The sequence below is a fragment of the Pongo pygmaeus genome, chromosome 10 (genome assembly GCF_028885625.2).
Source record: "Pongo pygmaeus isolate AG05252 chromosome 10, NHGRI_mPonPyg2-v2.0_pri, whole genome shotgun sequence".
NCBI lineage: Eukaryota > Metazoa > Chordata > Mammalia > Primates > Hominidae > Pongo > Pongo pygmaeus.
In genome coordinates, this window is record NC_072383.2 from 86001234 (window position 1) to 86025456 (window position 24223).

At 35.2% G+C, this 24223-nt stretch overlaps 1 long non-coding RNA gene across 1 annotated transcript in view; it reads right to left on the reverse strand.

Annotated features, from left to right (window-relative positions):
* LOC134737605 (uncharacterized) overlaps positions 1–24223 on the reverse strand; it is a 185512-nt gene that overhangs the window by 13704 nt on the left and 147585 nt on the right. Inside the window, exon 3 of the long non-coding RNA XR_010122649.1 lies at positions 16154–16212. This is a non-coding gene — a long non-coding RNA (uncharacterized LOC134737605). The remainder of the gene's footprint in view (positions 1–16153; positions 16213–24223) is intronic.

Here is a 24223-nt window from a genome sequence, read left to right on the forward strand (position 1 = left end):
CATAAATAGCTCTTATTATTTTGAGACACATCTCATCAATACCTAGTTTATTGAGAGTATTTATCATGAAAGGCTATTGAATTTTGTCAAAGGCCTTTTCTGCATCTATTGAGATAATCATGTGGTTTTCATCTTTGGTTCTGTTTATGTGATGGATTACGTTTATTGATTTATGTATGTTGAAGCAGCCTTGCATCCCAGGGATAAAGCCCACTTGATCGTGGTGGATAAGCTTTTTGATGTGCTGCTGGATTCGATTTGCCAATATTTTATTGAGGATTTTTGCATCGATGTTCATCAGGGATACTGGTCTAAAATTCCTTTTTTTGTTGTGTCTCTGCCAGGCTTTGGTATCAGGATGATGCTGGCCTCATAAAATGAGTTAGGGAGGATTCCCTCTTTTTCTATTCATTGGAATAGTTTCAGAAGGAATGGTAGCAGCTCCTCCTTGCACTGCTGGTAGAATTTGGCTGTGAATCCATCTGGTCCTGGACTTTTTTTGGTTAGTAGGCTATTAATTATTGCCTCAATTTCAGGGCCTGTTATTGGTCTACTCAGGGATTCAACTTCTTCCTGGTTTAGTCTTGGGAGGGTGTATGTGTCCAGGAATTTATCCATTTGTTCTAGATTTTCTAGTTTATTTGTGTAGAGGTGTTTATAGTATTCTTTGATGGTAGTTTGCATTTCTGTGGGATAGGTGGTGATATCCTCTTTATCATTTTTTTATTGCATCTATTTGATTCTTCTTTCTTTTCTTCTTTATTAGTCTTGCTAGTGGGCTATCTATTTTGTTGATCTTTTCAAAAAACCACCTCCTAGAGTCATTGATTTTTTGAAGGGTTTTTTGTGTCTCTATCTCCTTCAGCTCTGCTCTGATCTTGGTTATTTCTTGCTTTCTGCTAGCTTTTTAATTTGTTTGCTCTTGCTTCTCTAGTTCTTTTAATTGTGATGTTAGGGTGTCAATTTTGATCTTTCCTGCTTTCTCTTGTGGGCCTTTAGTGCTATAAATTTCCCTCTACACACTGCTTTAAATGTATCTCAGAGATTCTGGTATGTTGTGTCTTTGTTCTCATTGGTTACAAAGAACATCTTTATTTCTGCCTTCATTTTGTTATTTACCCAGTAGTCACTCAGGAGCAGGTTGTTCAGTTTCCATGTAGTTGTGTGGTTTTGAGTGAGTTTCTTAATCCTGAGTTCTAATTTGATTGCACTGTGGTCTGAGAGACAGTTTGTTGTAATTTCTGTTCTTTTACATTTGCTGAGGAGTGCTTTACTTCCAACTATGTGGTCAATTTTGGAATAAGTGTGATGTGGTGCTGAGAAGAATCTATATTCTGTTGATTTGGGGTGGAGAGTTCTGGAGATTTCTATTAGGTCTGCTTGGTGCAGAGCTGAGTTCAAGTCCTGGATATCCTTTTCAACCTTCTGTCTTGTTGATCTAATATTGACAGTGGAGTGTTAAATTCTCCCATTATTATTGTGTGGGAGTCTAAGTCTCTTTGTAGGTCTTTAAGGACTTGCTTTATGAATCTGGATGCTCCTATATTGGGTGCCTATATATTTAGGATAGTTAGCTCTTCTTGTTGAATTGATCCCTTTACCATTTTGATCTTTGTTGGTTTAAAGTCTGTTTTATCAGAGACTAGGATTGCAACCCCTGCTTTTTTTTGTTTTCCATTTGCTTGGTAAATCTTCCTCCATCTCTTTATTTTGAGCCTATGTGTGTCTCTGCATGTGAGATGGGTCTCCTGAATACAGCACACTGATGGGTCTTGACTCTTTATCCAATTTGCCAGTCTATGTCTTTTAATTGGAGTATTTAGCTCATTTACATTTAAGGTTAATATTGTTACGTGTGAATTTGATCCTGTCATTATGATGTTAGCTGGTTATTTTGCTCGTTAGTTGATGCAGTTTCTTCCTAGCATCAATGGTCTTTACAATTTGGCATGTTTTTGCCGTGGCTGGTAGCGGTTGTTCCTTTCCATGTTTAGTGCTTCCTTCAGGAGCTCTTGTAAGGCAGGACTGCTGGTGACAAAATCTCTCAGCACTTGCTTGTCAGTAAAGGATTTTATTTCTCCTTCACTTACAAAGCTTAGTTTGGCTGGATATGAAATTCTGGGTTGAAAATTCTTTAAGAATGTTGAATATTGGCCCCCACTCTCTTCTGGCTTGTAGAGTTTCTGCCAAAAGATCTGTTAGTCTGTTAGGAACAGTTAGTCTGTTAGTCTATTAGGAATAGTTTCTGCCAAAAGGACTGCTGTTAGGAAAGGGAAATGCCCCGACCCCTTGTGCTTCCTGGATGAGGTGACACTCTGCCCTGCTTTGGCTCACCCTCCGTGGGCTGCATCCACTGTCCAACCAGTCTCAGTGAGATGAGCCAGGTTCCTTAGTTGGAAATGGAGAAATCACCCATCTTCTGTGTTGATCACACTGGGAGCTGCAGACCAGAGCTGTACCTATTCGACCATCTTGGAACCAGAATCTATTCTTTTTTTAATTAAGCCATTTAATATATTTCACAGGTGTTCTCTTTGTCATGTATCTCTTCATCTAAATTTATAAATGTCTTCCTCTAGAGAATATCCAATCAGTATCATCAGGGTTAGGGACCTCCCTCATGGCAATGAGTATATGTTTTAAAGATCCCACATGTAAGTTAGATTACTCCTTCATTGTGACACAGGAGTACTAAAGGTGTTTTCTACTATAACCTTGACAGTTTTTTTGTTGTTGTTGTAACAGAGCCATAGTAGTACAGTGGCACAGCAAGAGTGCTAGACACTCAAACTAAAACTTATCAGAACAAAACCACCTTCCATTATGGCTTTGCTTTCTTAAGTAGTGGTTCTCAGCTTTTGTATTTGTCCAATGATTGTCATCTTATCTTCACCCAATAATTCACAGTAGAAACCTTCTAAGTATTACTGGGAAAAGGGGCAGGGAACCCCAATGGCCTGTCTCATAGAAGGCCATCCTATCTCTCATTCCAAGGCTCTCCAGTCCACCTCTGAGAGATTATGGTTTGCACTTAGAGAAGATTACAGCTGCTCCTTCAGAAAACATAGTCAGCCCCCTTGTCAAAAGTACCAGTGCCTTTGAATACTGATATGGAAGAACACTTAATTAAGCACAAGCATCCTGGCTGTGGGTCTTGCATTATTATGCAATTGGATAACTCTGACAAGTATTCCAAAGAGGGTGAGGGATGCAGGGATGAGAAATTCATTATGTTGTTCTTTTGGATAAACATTGACTCCTGGCCTCTGAAGTTGACACTCACTAATCCTTGACTGTTTGGGGAACACGAAGATTGCCAGGGACAGCAGCGAGATACGCAGCTGTAGAGAAGATAAGTGAATCTGCTACTCTCACTCAAGCAATATTACTCAAAGTAATAATAGTAACAATGTATTAGGAGATTATAGCTTATGAATAAGTAAAATGATTGTGATAAGATACTAGATAAAAGATTTAGGAATATATATATATTCCTATATATGTAAGGTACATGTGATTCCTATGAAGTGGTGTAGTGTTATGAGGACGGAATTAGATTCATTATAAATGGATATTTCAAACTCTAGGGAAGCCACTGAATGTTATTTTAAAAGAAGTATAGTTTATATGGTAAGAGGATAGACAATATAATAATATAATATATTTAATCAAAGCCATGGAGGTCAGAAAAGGGAGCAAAAAAACAAAGAAATGAAGAACAACTGCAATAAACAGAAAACAGTTACAAATATGGTAGATATTAATATAAATATATAAATCATCATCTTAAATGTAAGTAGTATAAATGCAACAATTAAAAGACATAAAATGTCGAAGTGTATAAAAAGCAAGACTCAACTATATGCTGTCTACAAGAAACACACTTTAAATATAAAACCATGGCTAGGTTAAAAATAAAGAAAAAAAAACTACATAACATGCTCACATTGTTCAACAGAAAACTGGAATAGCTATACTGGCATGCCTCAGAGATATTGTGGATTGAGTTCCAGACCACCAAAATAAAGTTAATCACACATATTTTTTGGTTTCCCAGTACACAAAAAAGTCATGTTTAAAACATATTGTAGTCTATTAAGTGTGGAATAGTATTGTCTAAAAAACAATATACCTATCTAAATTAAAAAATATTTTAGTGCTAAGAAGTGTTAACAATCATCTGACTCTTCAGTGAGTCACAGTCTTTTTGCAGGTGAAGAGTCTCACCTCAGTGTTAATAGTTGCTAATTGATCAGGGTGGTGGTTGCTGAAATTTGGGGTGGCCATGGTAATTTCTTCAAATAAGATGACAATGAAGTTTGCTGCGTTCATTGACTCTTCCTTTCACAAAAGATTTCTCTGTAGCATGTGATGCTGTTTGATAGTATTTTACCCACATTACAACAGCTTTCAAACTTAGAGTTAATCATCTCAAACCCTGCCCTCGTTTATCAACTAAGTTTATATAATAATATTCTAAATACTTTGTTGTCATTTCAACAATGTTCATAGCATCTTCTTCAGGAGTAGATTCCATTTCAGGAGACCATTTCCTTTCTTCATCCACAAGAAGCTACTCCTTATCTGTTCAAATTTTGTCATGCACTTGCAATAATTTAGTCATATCTTCAGGCTCCACTTTTAAGTCCAGTTCTCATGCTATTTCCTCCATATCTGCACTTACTTTCTTCATGAAGTCCTGAACCCCTAAAAGTTATCTATGAATGCTGGAATCAACTTTCAAGCTCCTGTTAATGTTTATATTTTGGCCCTTTCCCATGAATCACAAATGTTCTTAATGGTATACAGAATGGTGAATCCTTTCCAGAAGATTTTCAATTTACTTTGTCCAGATTTATCGGAGGAATCACTCTGTATAGCAGCCATAGACTTATACAATATATTTCTTAAATAATAAGACTTGAAAGTCAAAATTAATCCTTGATCCATGGACTGCAGAATGGAGTTGCTTTTAGAAAACATGAAAACAACATTAATTTCCTTGTATACCTCATCAGGGCTCTTGAGTAACTAGGTACATTGTCAATGAGCAGTAATATTCAGAAAGGAGTATTCTTTCCTGAGCAGTGAGCCCTGACAGTGGGCTTAAAATATTCAATAAACCATGCTGTAAACAGGTGTGCTGTCATTCAGGCTTTGTTGTTCCATTTACAGAGAACAGGCAAAGTGGATTTAGCACAATTCTTAAGGGCCCTAGGAATTTCTAAATGGTAACTATAATGGAATTTCTAAATGATGAATAACTATTGGCTTCAACTTAAAGTCTCCAGTCACATTAGCTCCTAACAAGGAAGTCATCCTGTCCTTTGAAGATTTGAAGCCAGGCAGTAAAATATCCTCTTAAGCTATAACAATCCTAGATGACAATTTCTTCCAATATAAAACAATCCTAGATGACAATTTTTTCCAGTACAAAACAATGAAAATTTGTTTTTTAGTGTAACCCCCTTCATCAATGATCTCAGCTAAATCTTCTGGATAACTTGCTGCAGCTTCTGCATCAGCACTTGCTGCTTCACCTTGCACTTTCATGTTATGGAGATGGCTGCTTTTCCTAAACCTCATGAAGCAACATTTGCTAGCCTCAAACTTTTCTTTGGCAGCTTCCTCACCTCTCTCAGCCTTCGGAGAATTGAAGAGAGTTATAATCTTAGTCTAGCTTAGGATTTGGCTTGAACGAATCTTGTGGCTAGTTTGATCTTCTAACCAGACCACTATAACTTTCTCCATAACAGCAATAAGGCTGTTTTGTTTTCTTATTATTTGCGTGCTCACAAATAATAAAAAATAAATAAACAAAAAGTAGCACTCTTAAGGCTAGTTCAACATACGCAAATCAATAGATGTAATCCATCACAGAAACAGAACTAATGACAAAAACGACATGATTATCTCCACAGATGAAGAAAAGACCTTCAATAAAATTCAACACCTCTCCTGCCAGGGTCTGACCCTCAGACCCAGGCTGCACAATGGATGAATAACATACTCAGACACCAATATTCAGTGAAAGAGTGGGCCACGAGGCCGGGCCATGCACAGAAAGAGTTGTGGCAGTGGCGTGCCAACTAGCTGGCCTTGCTGGCATTTATTCAGCACATATTTAATGACAAAGGCTTTGAGTCAACACACCTGTGGGTAATTAATCTGGTTACCCTACCCAGAGAGAGCAGTCTTATGAATGATCAAAGGCTGGTCTGAGGACTACATGAGTAAACAAGCTATTTAAACTTCCTTACATTCCTTTGTACCTACTCTAAGCTATTAACTCAAGGTAAGAGGATTAGGTTGCTTTCAGCCATAACCCTATCCTGAGGTTTTTGCAAATCAAGACTTGAAAACTGAATAAAAACTCTGTTGGCTAAAACGTCCTTAATTCTCTTAAGTTTATCAAAAGGGTATTCAAATAGGAAGTCAAATTATCTCTGTTTGCAGATGACATGATTGTATATTTAGAAAACCCCATCATCTCAGCTCCAAATCTCCTGAAGCTGACAAGCAATTTCAGCAAAGTCTCAGGATACAATTGTGCAAAAATCATAAGCATTTCTATACAGCAATAATAGAGAGCCAAATCATGAGTGAACTCTCATTCACAATTGCTATAAAGAGAATAAAATACCTAGGAATATAACTTACAAGAGATGTGACGGAACTCTTCAAGGAGAACTGCAAAAAACAGCTGAAGAAAATAAGAGAGGACACACACAAATGGGAAAACATTCTATGTTCATGGATAAGAAGAATCAATATCATTCAAATGGCCATACTGCCCAAAGTAATTTATAGATTAATGTTATTCCCATCAAGCTACCACTGACTTTCTTTGCAAAAACTTAGAAAAAACTACTTTAAACCTCACATGGAACCAAAAAAGAGCCCCCATAGCCAAGACAATCCTAAGCAAAAAAAAAAAAAAAAAAAAACAAAGCTGGAGGCATCACGCTACCTGACTTCAAACTATACTACAAGGCTACAGTAACCAAAACAGCATGGTACTGGTACAAAAACAGATATATATACCAATGGAACAGAACAGAGGCCTCAGAAATAACACCACATATCTACAACCATCTGATCTTTGACACACCTGACAAAAACAGGCAATGGGGAAAGGATTCCCTATTTAATAAATGTTGTTGGGAAAACTGGCTAGTCATATGCAAAAAACTTAAATTAGACCCCTTCCTTACACCTTATACAAAAATTAACTCAAGATGGATTAAAGACTTAAACATAAGACCTAAAACCATAAAAACCCTAGAAGAAAACCTAGGCAATACCATTCAGGACATAGACATGGGCAAAGCCTTCATGACTAAAACACCAAAAGCAATTGCAACAAAAGCCAAAATTGACAAATGGGATCTAATTAAACTAAAGAGCTTCTGCACAGCAAAAGAAACTATCATCAGAGTGAACAGGCAACCTATAAAATGGGAGAGAATTTTTGCAATCTATCCAGCTGACAAAGGCTAGTATCCAGAATCTACAAGGAACTTCAACAAATTTACAAGAAAAAATCAAACAACCCCATCAAAAAGTGAGTGAAGGATATGATCAGACACTTCTCAAAAGAAGACATTTATGCAGCCAACAAACATATTAGAAAAATGTCATAATCACTGGTCATTAGAGAAATGCAAATCAAAACCACAAGGAGATACAATCTCATGCCAGTTAAAATGGCGACCATTAAAAAGTCAGGAAACAACAGATGCTGGAGAGGATGTGGAGAAATAGGAACGCTTTTACACTGTCGGTGGGAGTGTAAATTAGTTCCACCATTGTGGAAGACAGTATGGTGATTCCTCAAGGATCTAGAAGCAGAAATACCATTTGACCCAGCAATCCCATTACTGGGTATATACCCAAAGGATGATAAATCATTTACTATGAAGACACATGCACATGTATGTTTATTGCAGCACTATTTACAATAGCAAAGACTTAGAACCAACCCAAATGCCCATCAATAATAGATTTGATAAAGAAAATGTGGCACATATACACCATGGGATACTATACAGTCAGAAAAAGGATGAGTTAATGTCCTTTGCAGGGACATGAATAAAGCTGAAAATCATCATTCTCAGCAAACTAACACAGAAACAGAAAACCAAACACCACATGTTCTCACTCATAAGTGAGAGTTGAACAATGAGAACATATGGTCACAGGGTGGGGAACATCACACACCAGGGCCTGTTGGGAGGTCAGGGGCAAGAGGAGGAATAGCATTAGGTGAAATACCCAATGTAGATGACATGCTGATGGGTGCAGCGAACCACCATGGCACATGTATATCTATGTTACAAACCTGCACATTCTGCACATGTATCCCAGAATTTAAAGTATAATGATAATAATAATAATAATAAAATGGTAGCACTTTTATTTTCCTTTAAGACATTTTTTTTTGCATGCACAATTTGGCTAACTGTTTCATTCAAGAAACCTAGCTTTTGCTAGTCTTTGCTTTCAACAAGTCTTATTCACTAAGTTTAATCATTTCTAGATTTTGGTTTAAAGTTAGAGACTTATCACTCTTCCTTTCACTTGCACAATTAAAGGCCATTGAGGGTTATTAATTAGCTTAATTTTAACATATTTTGTTTTAGGAAATAGGGAGTCTCAAAGAGATGAAAGGAGATTAGGGAAAAGCCAATCAGTGGTGCAGTCAAAACACATTCATTTATTGATTAAGTTCACCATCTTATAAGAGTATCTTACAACTTCATGGTGCCCAAAAACAATTACAATGATAACATCAAAGGTCACCTATCCCACTTCACCATTAAAAATATAATAATAATAAAAGAGCTTGAAATATGGAGAGAATTACCAAAATGTGACATAAAGACACAAAGTGAGCACGTGCTATTAGAAGAGTAGCATCGACAGAACTTCTAGTTGTAGAGCTGCCACAGACCTTCAATTTGTAAAAACTACAATATTTGCAAAATGAAATAAAGTGAGGTGCAATAAAATCAGGTATGGTTGTACTTATTTCATACAGATTATACTTAAGAACTGTAAAATTTATCACTGAGAAAGTGTCATTACATAATGATGAATGGTTCAATTATCCAAAAAGACATAACCATCATTAACAGGTGTCTTTTCTCTCTTTGCACTGGTATAATAAAATATCACAGACTGGGTAATTTATAATGAACAAAAATGTATTAACTCATAGATCTGGAGGCTAGAAAGACCAATATCAAGGTGCTGGCATCTGGTAACGGTCTTCTTGCTACATCATCACATGGTGGAAGGTAGAAGGACAAAGAGACAAAAGAGGGCCAAATATGTTATTTTATTATGGCACTTATCCCATCCATGAGAGCAGAGTTCTCATAATCTAATCTCTTTTTAAAGATTCTACCTCTTAATGCTGTTACAAAATGATGATTAAATTTCAACATGAAATTTGGAGGAGGCAAACATTCAAAGCATACCATCATGTACGCACTTAAAAATGAGAGTGTCAAAATACATGAGGCAAAAATCTGATAGAACAAGGGAAAATAGACAAATCTACTATTATATTTGGAAACCTCAGCATGCCTCTTTCAGTAATTGGTAGGTCAAGCAGGCAGAAAATCGATAAGGATGTAGTTGACCTAAACAAAATTATCTGTTAAGTTGATGTACTGGCTTTTGTAGAATATTCCATCCAACTACAGCAAAGCAAACATTTCTCTCAACATTTCCTGGTATATTCACCAAGAAAGAGCACATTCTAGGTCATAAGAGACACCTAAAAATTTTTTTCTAAATAGAAATTAGGCAAAGTATGTTTTCAGACTCTACAATGGAATTAAAGTAGAAATCAATAACAGAAAGACTGCTGGCTGGAAAAATCCTAAAATACTTGATGATTAGACAGCACATTATAAAATAACACATGGAGTGAAAAAGTCAGAAGATAAATTTTTAAAATTTATAAAATAAATAAAAAGAAAATATAATATTAAATTTGTGAGATACAGGAAAAGCAATGGTTACTTTATAACATTAAACGCATATATAATAAAGAAAGAAAAATCTAAAATCAATAACCTAAACTTCTAATTTGACAACTATGTAAAGAAAAACAATTTAAACTAAAGTAAGCACACATAAAAAGAAATAATGAAAATTAAAGCAAATATCTATATTTAATACATAAAAATAATAGAGAAAATTAACAAAATCAAACACTAATTCTTTAAAATATTAATAGAGTTGATAATCCTCTAGTTAAAATAAAAAATTAAAATTGGTGAAAATTACTAGTATCATAAATAAAAGAAGGGTCATCACCACTGATACCATCCCATGGACATATAAAGGCTAACACTGAAATATTATAAATAGTTCTATGCAGTTAAATTTTTTAGCTTAGATGGAATGAACTAAATTTTGAAAGACATGAGCTACCAAAATTTATCTGTATTAATTCATTCTCACACTGCTATAAAGATACTACTGAAGAATGGGTAATTTATAAAGAAAAGAGGATTAACTGATTCACAGTTCCTCATGGCTGAAGAAGCCTCAGGAAATTTACAATGCTTGTGGAAAGGGAAGAGGAACATTTTATATGGCAGCAGGCAAGAGAGAGAAGTGTGAAGAGCAAAGGGAGAAGAGCCCTTTATAAAACCATCAGATCTCTTGAGAACTCACTATCATAAGAACTGCATTTGGGAAACTGTCTCCATGATGCAACCACCTCCCACCAGTTCTCTCCCTAGACACGTGGGGATTATGGGGATTACAATTCAAAATGAGATTTGGGTGGGGACACAGACACACCATATAATTATCCAAGGAAAAATATACAATCTGAATAAGCATACATTATTTAAATTAATTGAATCAATAATTAGTAATCCTTCAAATAAGAAAGCACCAAGCCAAGGAGATTTTATTACTAAATTCTACCAAACATTGAAGGAAAAAGTGATTTCAGTTCTCTACAGTAATCTCTTCATGAGAACTGAAGTAAACACTTCTTTTTTTTTTTTTTTTTTTCCATGGGATCAAACAATACTTTATTATCTGGTGCAGAAAGTCAACATGATGAGATACATCAAGGTTTGGTCGGGTTACTTAAATCCATAAATCAATATTATTGTGGCTGCTTTGTACCGATATTTAGTACCCATGCTACATTTTGTAATCCCTAATCTGATACCTGTTCTCTCGGATTCACCCATGAATTAGAAACCTGGTTTACTTCCCTATTTATCTACTTACCTTCCTCTTTCCACAAACTTTTCTTCCTTTTTTCTTTTTTTTTTCTTGTGCCACTCATCCTTACTCCTCTAAATTTCTTACCCTTTCTGCTTTCCTAAAAAAAAATCCAAATCCCTTTAAAGAACTGACGGTTTCTCTATCCTAACTCTGTCATAAAAGCAGGGTGAGGAAATGTGACATGAGATACTAGTGTTGTCTACATTGCCTTTGAGGAAGCGTTGATCTATGCCTATGATATAAATGCATATTTATTTTTTATTTTATTTTATTTTATTATTATTATACTTTAAGTTTTAGGGTACATGTGCACAATGTGCAGGTTTGTTACATATGTATACATGTGCCATGTTGGTGTGCTGCACCCATTAACCCGTCATTTAGCATTAGGTATATCTCCAAATGCTATCCTTCCCCGCTTCCCCCACCCCACAACAGTCCCCGGAGTGTGATGTTCCCCTTCCTGTGTCCATGTGTTCTCATTGTTCAATTCCCACCTATGAGTGAGAACATGCGGTGTTTGTTTTATTGTCCTTGCGATAGTTTGCTGAGAATGATGGTTTCCAGTTTCATCCATGTCCCTACAAAGGACATGAACTCATCATTTTTTATGGCTGCGTAGTATTCCATGGTGTATATGCGCCACATATTTACAAGAAAAAAAAAACCATCAAAAAGTGGCAAAGGATATGAACAGACACTTCTCAAAAGAAGACATTTATGCAGCCAAAAAACACATGAAAAAATGCTCATCGTCACTGGCCATCAGAGAAATGCAAATCAAAACCACAATGAGATACCATCTCACACCAGTTAGAATGACGATCATTAAAAAGTCAGGAAACAACAGGTGCTGGAGAGGATGTGGAGAAATAGGAACACTTTCACACTGTTGGTGGGACTGTAAACTAGTTCAACCATTGTTAATGTCAGTGTGGTGATTCCTCAGGGATCTAGAACTAGAAATACCATTTGACCCAGCCATCCCATTACTGGGTATATACCCAAAGGATTATAAATCATGCTGCTATAAAGACACATGCACACATATATTTATTGCGGCACTATTCACAATAGCAAAGACTTGGAACCAACCCAAATAGCAAAGACTTGGAACCAAACCAACAACAATAGACTGGATGAAGTAAACACTTCTTAACTGATTCTATGAAGCCAACATTATCCTGATAAAAAAAGAGATATAGATATTTCAAGAAAGAAAAATTATTGACTAATATCTGTGATAAATATTGATGCAAAAATCTCAATAAAATATTAGCAAATCAAACACAAAAATATATAAAATTCAATAGTATCTAAAAGAATTACACACCATAACTTTATCCCAAGTATGCAAGGCTGATTCAACATTGAGAAATTAGTTAATGCAATTCATCATGCCAACAGAATTTTTTTAATCATATGATTACATCAATTCATGTAGAAAAATCACTTCAGAAAATCCAACATTCATTTATCATTTTTGTATAAAAGCTCTGAGTAAAACATAAATACAGGAGACCTTCCTCAACTTAATAAAGAACATCTAAAAAGAACCTACTGCTAACATCATACTTACTGATGAAAAAGTGGATACAGACCCCGTAGTATCAGAGACAAAACAAAGATGTCCTCTCTCAGCACCTGTATTTAACACTGTACCAGAAAAACCTTATTTCATAGATTTGCATTAAATAAAAAAAATGTGTGTGTGTGTGTGTGTGTGTGTATGTGTGTTTGTGTATGAGGTTGAGAAGGAAAGCATAAAGCTGTCTTTGCAGACAAACATATGATTATCTATATGAAAAACCTAAACAATCAATCGCATACTTACTAAACTAATAAGTAATATAGCAAGGTCACAAGATACAATGTTAATATGCAAAAGTTAATTTCTTTTCTATATAGCAACAATGAACAGTTGGAACTTAAAATTAAAAACACAATATAATTTACAAAGCACACAATTTAAATACGTATGCATAAGTATAACAACATATGTACAAGATTTCTATGTGGTAAACAATAAAACTCTGATGAAAGAAATCAAAAAAGTTCCAAATAAGAGGATAGCTATTCCATGTTCATGGATTATAAGACTCAATATTCTTAAGCTATCAGTTCTTCCCAGCTAAATCTATGGATTTCGTGTAATTCAAATCAAAATCCCAGAAAACTATTTTGTCGATATCAAGAAAATGACTCTAAAGTTTACATGAAAAGGCAAAAGACTTGCAATAGCCAACACAACCCTGAAGGAAAACAAAGTTGGATGGTTGATATTATCCAATTTTAAGACAATGTAAGACGAATCAACAAAGACATCATGGTATTGATGAAGGAACAGACAAATACATCAATGGAACAGAATAAAAGGCATAGAAATACACACATACAAATATATTCAAATTTGAACAAGAAGAAAATGTCATTCAGTGGAGAAAGGATAGTGTCTTGGTCTTTTTTGGCTGCTACAGCAAAATACTATAAGCCAAGTAGCTTAGAAATAACAGGAATCTATTTCCCACAATTCCAGAGACTGAGAAACCCAAGATCAAGGCACTGGCAGATTCACTGTCTGGTAAGAGCCCTCATTTTTATAGAGGGCACATTCTAGTTGTATCCTCACATAGTGAGAAGGGCACAGGAGCTTTTTAGGGCCTCTTTTAGTAAGGGCACTAATCTTATTTACGAAAGTTCCACCCTTATGACCTAACAACTTCCCAAAGCCCCCCACTTCCTAATACCAACAACCTAGGTGTTATGATTTCAACACATGAGTTTTGAACACATAACTGATAAATGACTTGTGTCCATAATATGAAAAAAACTGTTTAAAATTCAACAATAAGAAAGCAAATATCCAATTAAAAATGAGCAACAACCTAAACAGATACCTCATCAAATAAATATACAAATGGCATAAAAACATATGAAGGTATGTGTATCATCTTTTCTCATTAAGAAATTGAAAATAAAAACAACCATGAGATGCCACTACACACCTACTAGAATGGTGAAATTAACATTAGTACCAAATGTTAGAGAAGATGCAGAGCTATAGGAATGCGAATTGATTGCTGGTGGGAATGTAAAATGTTACAGCCACTTTGGAAGACAATTGCTAGTCTGAACATATATCTTATAAAATTCAGATCCAGCAATTGTTCTACATATTTATCTAATTGGCTTGAAAACCTATGTTCACATCCCAATGTTTATAGAAGTTTTATTAATAATAAATCAAAACAGAAAGCAACCAAGATGTCCTTCAATAGGTGAATGAATAAACAAACTAGGGTACATTCATACAATGGAAATTATTCAGCAATGAAAATAAATAAGCTACCAAGTCTTAAAAAAAAAACTCAGGAAACTTAGATACATTTTGTGGAGTAAAAGAAGTCAATAGAGAAAAATTACGTATCGTATGATTCCAATTATATGAGATTTTAGACAAAGTAAAACTATATGGGACAGAAAAATGACCAGTGCTTGCCAGACAAAGGGGAGGCAGGAGGAAGAAATAAGTGGAGCACAAATGATTTTTACAACAGAAAAATTATTTTCTATGATACAATGATGGTGGATACATTATTCATGTTTCAAAACCCATAGATCTTTATATAGCACAAAGAACTAATCTTACTGTATGCAAGTTGAAAAAAAATTCAGAATTTGGGAGAATCTGAAGAAATGCAGAATGTAACAAGAGAATCTAACTGTACTACAAATGTATGGAACAACTTCAATGAGAAAGATGGGAGAGAAAGGTACTTATGTAAGCAACTTTGGAAATGACGAATTCAGTAAAACAAAAGACAAAAGGATCTGTGCATCTGCATTTTGTTCTCGATAAAGTTGTTTTCCAAAGATACACAGGTTCACAAGTCTGATACTGCTATACCTGTATACTAGAATAGAACAATTAAGTAAACGGATGGCAGATGGACGAAGTCAGGTTTTTCAATGTTGGAGTGGAAGTGTATAGATAAGCAAAATGAGGAAGTTATAATTATCCATGTTATAAAGGTTAAAGTTAAGATATCCGTATGGATTCATGTCTAGCTTAATATAAATATAGATGGTTACATATAGAAATATTTATAAATATCAGCATTGTATTAGTCAGAGAATTGTATTCTCCAGAGAATCACAACCAATAAGATGTGTGCCTATGTGTGTATGTGAGTGCACAGATTTTATATGTGTGTGTGTATATATATATATAGAGAGAGAGAGAGAGACAGAGAGAGAGACAGAGAGAAAAAGAGTTATTACATGAAACTGGCTCACATAGTTACAGAGCCTGAAAGTCCCAAGTTCTATAGTTAGCAAGCTGGAGATCCAGGATGGCTAATTGTGTAGTTCAAGTATGAGTCTGAAGACCTGAGAAGCAGAAAAACAATCATATAAGGTCCAGTCCCAGTCCAAAGGCCTAAGAAACAGGAGAGCCAATGGTATAAATTTCAGTCTGGGTCTGAGTCCAAAGACAAGAGAAGACTCATGTGCCAGATCAAAAACAGTCAGGCAGAGAGCAAATTCTCATTTCTTCAGCCTTTTTGTTCCACACATAGAACAGCTGATTGAATGAGAGCCACTCACACTGGGGAAGGCAATATGTTTTCCTCAGCCTACTGTATCAAATGTTAATCTCTTTGAGAAGTACTCTCACAAGCACAGCCAAAAGAATATTTAATCAAATATCCAGACATCTGATGACTGAATCAAGTTGACACAAAAAATTAACCATCGCAAGTCCACTATTTATCAACTTTGCACCAATATGAATTTCTTTAAGTTACACTTAATCTCCAAATATAGACAGTAACTTGTATAACTAACCTTATACAAGTATCCCCCGTACAAACAAAACACACTAACCCCTTACCTGGAAGAAGAGGAAAGGTCTTTGAGTGATGTTCGCTCTTCTCCTTGATAACTTGAACCCTATGATGTAAAATTAACAATACTTAAATACTACAATATAAAGTTAATACATCTTATGTTACATGACCAGGGAATAAGAGAGAGAAAAACAGAGATATTTGCTACATACATACACAATATTAACAACAAGAGAAAAAGTTATTGTTTCTGTAACTGGTTCGTATATAGTCAGCTGGTCACTGGGACTTCACCATGAGGCTGTAGGTGAAGGCTGGAAGAAAAATAAGGCTGTGTAGGTGGAGTGTTCAACCATAGGTATTTGGGTCACTCTTTCATGCAACTTACTTGTGCCTTCAGGGCCTGCTCCAGCCTGATCACACACATATTACTTCTATTTGCTGCTGTTCATGCCCAACTTTACAGCTTGTTGGTCAGAATAATACCAAATTCATGAGGAGTAGGTCTGGTCAGATGAGAACTTGATGTCCCATGGTTAAGTGTTCAGTTTCTAGTAAGGCTTAGATCCTCAAAAAGAGAGTAGTCATCTGCAAAGAATGGCAGGGCTTATACCCACATTTTAAAGGTCTACACTGCAATTCACCTACAGGGACCTGCCAAAGGCCCTAACAGCAAACCTATCTGCCACTGAATCTTCGGGCACAAATTACCCTTACCTTAGAAGTGGTATTTTGGCATGGCCTACACCACTGGACCACTATAGAATTCACTTAGGTAGAAAGCTTCTGAATTTATCATATTTATTTCCTACTCCTGACATGTAAATATCTTACCAGTAATTCTGGAGCAGTTATTACCTCTTGCTCACTAGGTCCCATCAGCAGAATATTATCAGTGTAACAAACCAATGGGATATCTTGTGGGAAACAAAAAGGTAATCAAGATGCCCATTACCTACATCACTCAAGCTGAGAAGAAAATCAAGAATAAAATCCCATTTACGATAGCTACAGAAACCTAGGAATACATCTAACCAAGGAGGTGAAAGATCTCTACAAGAAGAACTTCAAAACACTGCTGAAAGAAATAGTAGATGACATAAACAAATGCAAAATCATTCCATTCTCATGGATTGAATGAGTCAATATTATAAAAATGGCTATACTGCCCAAAGTAATCTATACATTCAGGGCGATTCCTATCAAATTATCAACATAATTTTTCACAGAATTAGAAAAACTAATTTAAAATTCACATGGAACTGAAAAAGAGCCCAAACAGCCAAAGCAATCCTAAACAAAAGAACAAACCTGGAGGTATCACATTACCCAACTTCAAATTATACTACAAGCCTACAATAACCAAAACAGCATGATATTGGTACAAAAACAGACACATAGCTCAATGGAACAGAAGAGAGAACTCAGATATAAAACTGCACATATACAACCAACTGATCTTTAACCAATTTGACAAAAATAAACAATTGGTGAAGGATACTCTATTCAATAAATGATGTTGGAAAACTGGCTAACCATATACAGTAGAATAAAACTGGACTCCTACCTCTCATCATACACAATAATTAACTCAAGATGGATTAAAGACTTAAATGTAAGACCTGAAACTATGAAAATCCTAAAATAAAAACCTAGGAAATACTCTTTCAGACATTGGCCTAGGCAAAGAATTTATGACTAAGTCTTCATAAACAAATGCAACAACAATAAAATTGGCAATTAGAACCTAATTGATCTAAGGAGCTTATGCATAGCAAAAGAAATTATCAACAGAGTAAACAGACAACCTACAGGATGGAAGAAAATATTTGCAAACTATGCATCCCACAAAGGTCTAATATCCAGAGTCTATAAGGAACTTAAACAAATAAACAAGCAAAAACCAATGTTAATATTACAAATTTTAATATTTCACTTCTAAGAACACCATGATCAATTAGCCAAGGTCATAGGTCAGCTTGAATCAAACTACTCTGATTGCCACTTTGACTCTGCTGTCTATTACAGAAACATATTGTCACTTGAACAAGTGTCATTTGACCCATTCCACCCTGGGGTCCAATTACTCCATTGTATCTAGATTTCCTAATTTAGTGACCATAACCCCACTCTAAGGTCTACCTATGGGAAAGAGTGATCCCAGAGCTCTTCAATGAGGCCAGGTCTCTTCGAGGCCAGGTCTCTTCTCACAGATTTACTTCTCATAGCAGTGGTGACAAGTATATCTTCTGGACCCGTCCAGTTTGAGTAAGTTTTAACTACAAATTATATCTAACATTCCAATCTCCCTGAGCCTTTGAATACCTTTCTCTACACTAAACCAAGTCAGGTACTGCATTTCCAACTCACTCATTGTGGACCACCTTTTGGTCCATATTTCAACCAACCAATCAATCAAACTAATTGTTAGAGCCATTTTTAATTACCAAGTTCCAACATTAAATGCAGAATCTGTAATTAGTAAGCCCACATCAATAAATTCATTCTGATCCAGCCTTATTATCCCACACCTCTAGTATTCATCCCATCAGGGGTAGATGCTATGGTCTGAATGCTTGTGCCCCCTCAATTTGTATGTAGAAACCCTAAGCCACAATGTGATACTCTTTGGAGATGGAGCTTTTATAAAACAATTAGGTTAGATTAGATCACAAAAGTGGGGTTCTCATGATTGGAATTAGTGGTCCTATACAAAGTTGAAGAGAGAGAGTTATCTTTAAGTATACACAGTGAATAATGACCATGTTAAGATATAGGGGGAAGGTAGCCATCTGAAAGATAAAAGGACAGCCCTCACCAGAATCCAAACATGCTGGCGTTCTGATCTCAGGCTTCCATCCTCCAAAATTGTGAGGGAATACATTTCTCTTTTTAAGCCACCCAGTCTATGGTATTTCATTATATCAGCCCAAGCTGTGATATGCACACACAGAAGCTGTGATATATATACATTCTAGCTTCTGTATATGCATATCATAGCTTGGGCTGATATATACACACACATATATCACATATATATTTATATATGTATTTGTTATATATATGTATATATATGAGATACATATATATTTGTTATATATATGTATATATATGAGATACATATATATTTGTTATATATATGAGATACATATATATTTGTTATATATATGAGATACATATATATTTGTTATATATATGAGATACATATATATTTGTTATATATATGTATATATATGAGATATATATGAGATATATATATATATATATGTTACATCAAATGAGCTCCCCTAAAAGAAATGCCTCCTCAGTCACAATGAGTACACCTCAGACCTTGGTTCCAATGCCACTCTCCAATAAAAATAACCGGAGATCTTTGGAGAAATGGATTATCCTAGGATGAGGAAAGAATAATGCAAGATGAGTCTGCAGCAACTTGTAGTGCCAGAAAGTAAGAAAATGCTCAAAAAACAAGCACACAATCAAAAACAAAAGGGGATATTAAAAAACAAAAACAGACAAATATGATATCCTAAAAAGGGCATTTGGTAAAAACTAACAAAAGCTAAACAAACTACGGACCTTAGTTAATAAAAATGTATCAACATTAGTTTATTAATTGTAACAATGTATCATACTGGTATAAATGTTAACAATAGAAGAAGTTTGGCAGGGTATATGATGATTCTGTTCTATATTCTCAGTATTTCTGCAACTCTAAAACAGTTTTAAAACAGAAAATGTATTAAAAATGCATAGTCAGTCCAGGAACAGTGGTACATACTTGTACTCCCAGCACTTTGGGAGGCCGAGACAGGAGGATCACTTGAGGACAGGAGTTTGAGATGAACCTGAGAATACAGTGAGACCTCATTTTTTAAAAAATTAATTATTAAAAAAAATGAGCCAGGTGCAGTGGCACACAACTGTAGTCCAAGCTACTCAGGAGGCTGACATAGGAGGATCAATTGAGCCCAAGAGTTCCAGGTTGTAATGAGCTAATGATAATGCCACTGCACTCCAACCTGGGCAGCAGAGTGAGACCCTCTCTCTAAAAAAAAAAAAAAAAAAAAAAGAAAAGAGAAGAAAAAAGCGTATTCAGTCTGGTGCTTTTTATTTGCATATGTGATTTTTTTTAAGTTCTCTTTTTCATATTCTATTTTCTTTGAGATATACCCTATAACAACAGTTCTCAAAGTGTGGTCCTTGATCCAGATCATCTGTATCTGTGAAGAATTTGGTAGAAGTGCAAATTCTTGGAGTCTGCCTTATAGATACTTAATGGCCAATTCTGATCTTGCAACAATCTATGTTTTAATAAGCCCTCTAGGTGATTCTAATACATGCTAAAATTTGAGAACTACTGCCCTATAATATTAGATACATACCTTTAAAAATGAAAATAACCTTAAAAATAACGTAATTGCTTAGGGATTCAAACTTTTTAGAACTAAATACTCAAAATAAAACAAATATTTGTTAAGATACTAATAACCATATTTTAATCATCTGCAAAATTAATAAGCAATGATTTCATACTACAAAATATGCTGGGGAGTTTTTTCACAATAAAATTGGAAGTTAAATGTTATGATTCGTTTATAAATCAGGACAAGTGAATCAGAAAAATTAAGTGACTCAGTCAAGCTCACAGGGCCTTGGTTAAGATCAGAGATGCTTGATTTAAAAAGAGAGCAATAAAACTCTAAAATATGTGCTCTTTCCATTATATCATTTGCTTCTCATTTAAAATTTTTGAAATTTTTTTAAAATGCTAAAGATAGTCAAAGTTTGATGTGTTGAGAAAAGAGCACTAAATATGGAATCAGGAGACCACAGTTCAAATCTTGGCTCAACATCTCTTTGCTCTATGATTTCATCTTTAAAGTCACTGAGTCAGTTTCCTCTTCTTTTAAATAAGGCTAATAATATCTGCTTACGCATAGGTTTCTTATGAGTATTAAGTTAATGCATGAGGGAGAGTTTTAAACAGTAAACAGAACACAAATGGAGCTGTTATATTTCTGACTACTTTACCAGTTGTTATTACTACCAGGTTAACAGCTCTCTGTTGTCAAGAGTTATGTATCAATTTTTTCACAAAAAGAAGGACTTGTGAAACTTAAATAAAGGATAAAATAGAGGAAAGAGAAACACCTGTTAGATGCATTCCAGCGCTATTTATTAATTTCGTGTAACATAGTGGGGTGTTCTAATTAGATCTGCTGCCTGATGTTGTGTAAATCCATGTGCATAGATAATCAAAAGATCACAAATGAGATACTAAACTGAACTACTTCTGTGTAATCCGGAGGGGAAAAAATACATATTGATCTATCACATAGATTTTAAATATTTTAAAGTCAACTTAGATTTGGATTTAATACATTTCTTGTAGTATTAAAAGCAGGGTGATTGTTCGTTATGTAGAAGCTGAGTATGAACATAAGTAAATGGAGTAATTGCAAGCCAATCACCTTAATTAATACAAAGCACAGAACACTCAATAATAAAGATTAGAATTGATCCTATACAAATGAATTTGGATGACTCACACAAGATTCATAGTCAAGAGTCAAGGAATAATCCAAGCTGGTATTTTGACCTCATGAATGTAAATTTAAGCATGTAAATCACACCATGGTTCTAATATATTTGATGTACTTGTTCAATAAAATGAACTTTAGAGAGATTATCTTAGCTTTTGAAATCATTCACTTTTGAGCAAGGGAAACAATGATTTTGTTTAACTTGTAACATAACAAAGATAGGGTATAGTTTGCTTCAAAGATACATAGTCAGAATGTTCCAGAAATAATCTATCAGGGCCATTGCAAGATATATTTCTCAAGTGTGGCAGTCACGGTTCCGTCACGCAAGCAGAACCACTAGGTGTGAGGTAGAATATAGGATTTATTATAGAGATTAGACCTTGTCCAATCACGGCTACAGGAGAACTCCGTGGAAGGTTATTTCCGGTCAGCAAGAGGCTCTAGAGGCACAGTAGGCCAGCAGAGCCAAGACAAAGGAAGAAAAACTGGCGTGAACCAAGGGAAAGCCAGAAAAATCTCACAACCTCAAGAAAAAAATGCAACTCACAAGGGCAAACTGAAATTACATTTGCCTTTCATAGTCTCCAATCTCATTAATGTGGATTGTGTGCAGGAACTGGTGCTTTCACCATAGAACAGCACAGAAAAGGAAATTCTGGAAAACCTAGTTCCAGCTTAACTACTTGACAGTGTGAGGCCACTTTAATAAGATTTTAATAACTCTTTTCCAAATGTTCTAGGGTCTAGGCTAACATAGGCAGTGATGCCGTGCAACAGCTTCCACTCAGAATCCGATAATCCATCATTGGCACTTCAGTGACATTTTCTAGCTGTGTGACTTCTTTGAACAGTCTACTTAAACCTTTCTGAGTCTGTTTCTTCATCTGTTATCAAATTATAACATTATGCATTTAGTAATCTTGTTTTAAGCATTAAATAAAATTATATATATACATATATATACACACACACACACGTGATGGCTAATATTAAGTGTCAACTTGATTGGATTGGAGGATGCAAAGTATTGTTTCTGGGGATATCTGGGTGTTGCCAGAATAGATTAACATTTGAGTCAGTGGACTGGGAGATGAAGACCCACCCACAATGTGGGTGGGCACCATCCAATCTGCTGTCAGCACAGCTAGAAAAAGCAGGTGGAAGAAGGTGAAAGAATCTGACTTGCTGAGTCTTCTGGCCTTCATCTTTCTCCTGTGGTGGATGCTTCCTGCCCTCAAACATCGGACTCCAAGTTCTTCAGCTCTCGGACTCTTGGATTTACACTAGCATTTTGCCAGGGGCTCTCAGGCCTTGGGCGGCAGACTGAAGGCTACACTGGTAGCTTCCCTACTTTTGAGGTTTGGGGACTCAGACTGAAACACTACTGGCTCCCTTGCTCCTCAACTTGCAGATGGCCAATCATAGGACTTCACCTTGTGATCCTGTGAGTCAATTCTCCTTAATAAACTCCCTTTTACATACATATGTATCCTATTGGTTCTGTCCCTCTAGAAAACCCTGACTAATACAACATATATATCTTATCTATTGCAATATCTTACTCATAGAAGGTGCTCAATAAATAGAACTATTAATTACATGGTTGATACCCAATCTATGTCTTAAAACTTAAACATAAAATACACGAAATTTATCTGGAACTTTAGCCTCAACTTTAAGCTATGTATGGCTGGGCATTCACCCAAAGAGTTAATTGAGCTATAAAAACAAAGTGATCTGGGACTCATTCTATATAATCAGTCGAAAATTGACCACATGCCACCTTTCTATTAAAGAAAAAGCTATCACAGAAATAAACTGCTATTTATTTTATGGTTATACTTAAGGACATAAAGATACTAAATGTTTCCATAGAAAAGTGAATGTTTATAAAATCAGCATCTTAATCTTATCTAAGAATTATAATCAAAAGAAATTATCATCTCCTGGGATGGCTGTTGGTGGATTAGTCATCAATTATCCCAAATTTCCTTTGTGTATGGCATACTGGGATAAAATATTTCAGGATTTCTCTTTATAACATGACCATTAGCCTTTGTCTTCAGGGTATTCTCTTCCTAACTTTGGGTACAATAGTAAAAACATTAATGGAGCTTCATACTCTTGCCTTTTACAGCTATTGTTCTAACACTTGACTTTCCCTCATCGACTTACTCTTGCTTTTTTACTTCAAAATTGATCCTATTCTCCACTAATACACTTTTCAATCATTATAGAGAGGAATGTATAATAGATACTTTTGATCACTAGTAGTTAATTTCATTTAATCTTACAAGAAAATTGATATATCTATAGTAAGTTCTCAGTTAACTTTGTCAATCGGATTTTGGAAACTGTGACTTTAAGGAAAACTACATATAATAAAACAATATTTTCATCAACCTTATAATAAAAAATGACATTAAAGGAAAGGATGTTATTCAAAGAACTGTACATTCTTATCTCTTAAAGTTGCAGTTTCCAAGAACCTATTACTTACCAAGGACTTACTGTATAAATAATCATCTTTTCCTAAATTGAAGCTCCAAGTTCAATAACCTACCC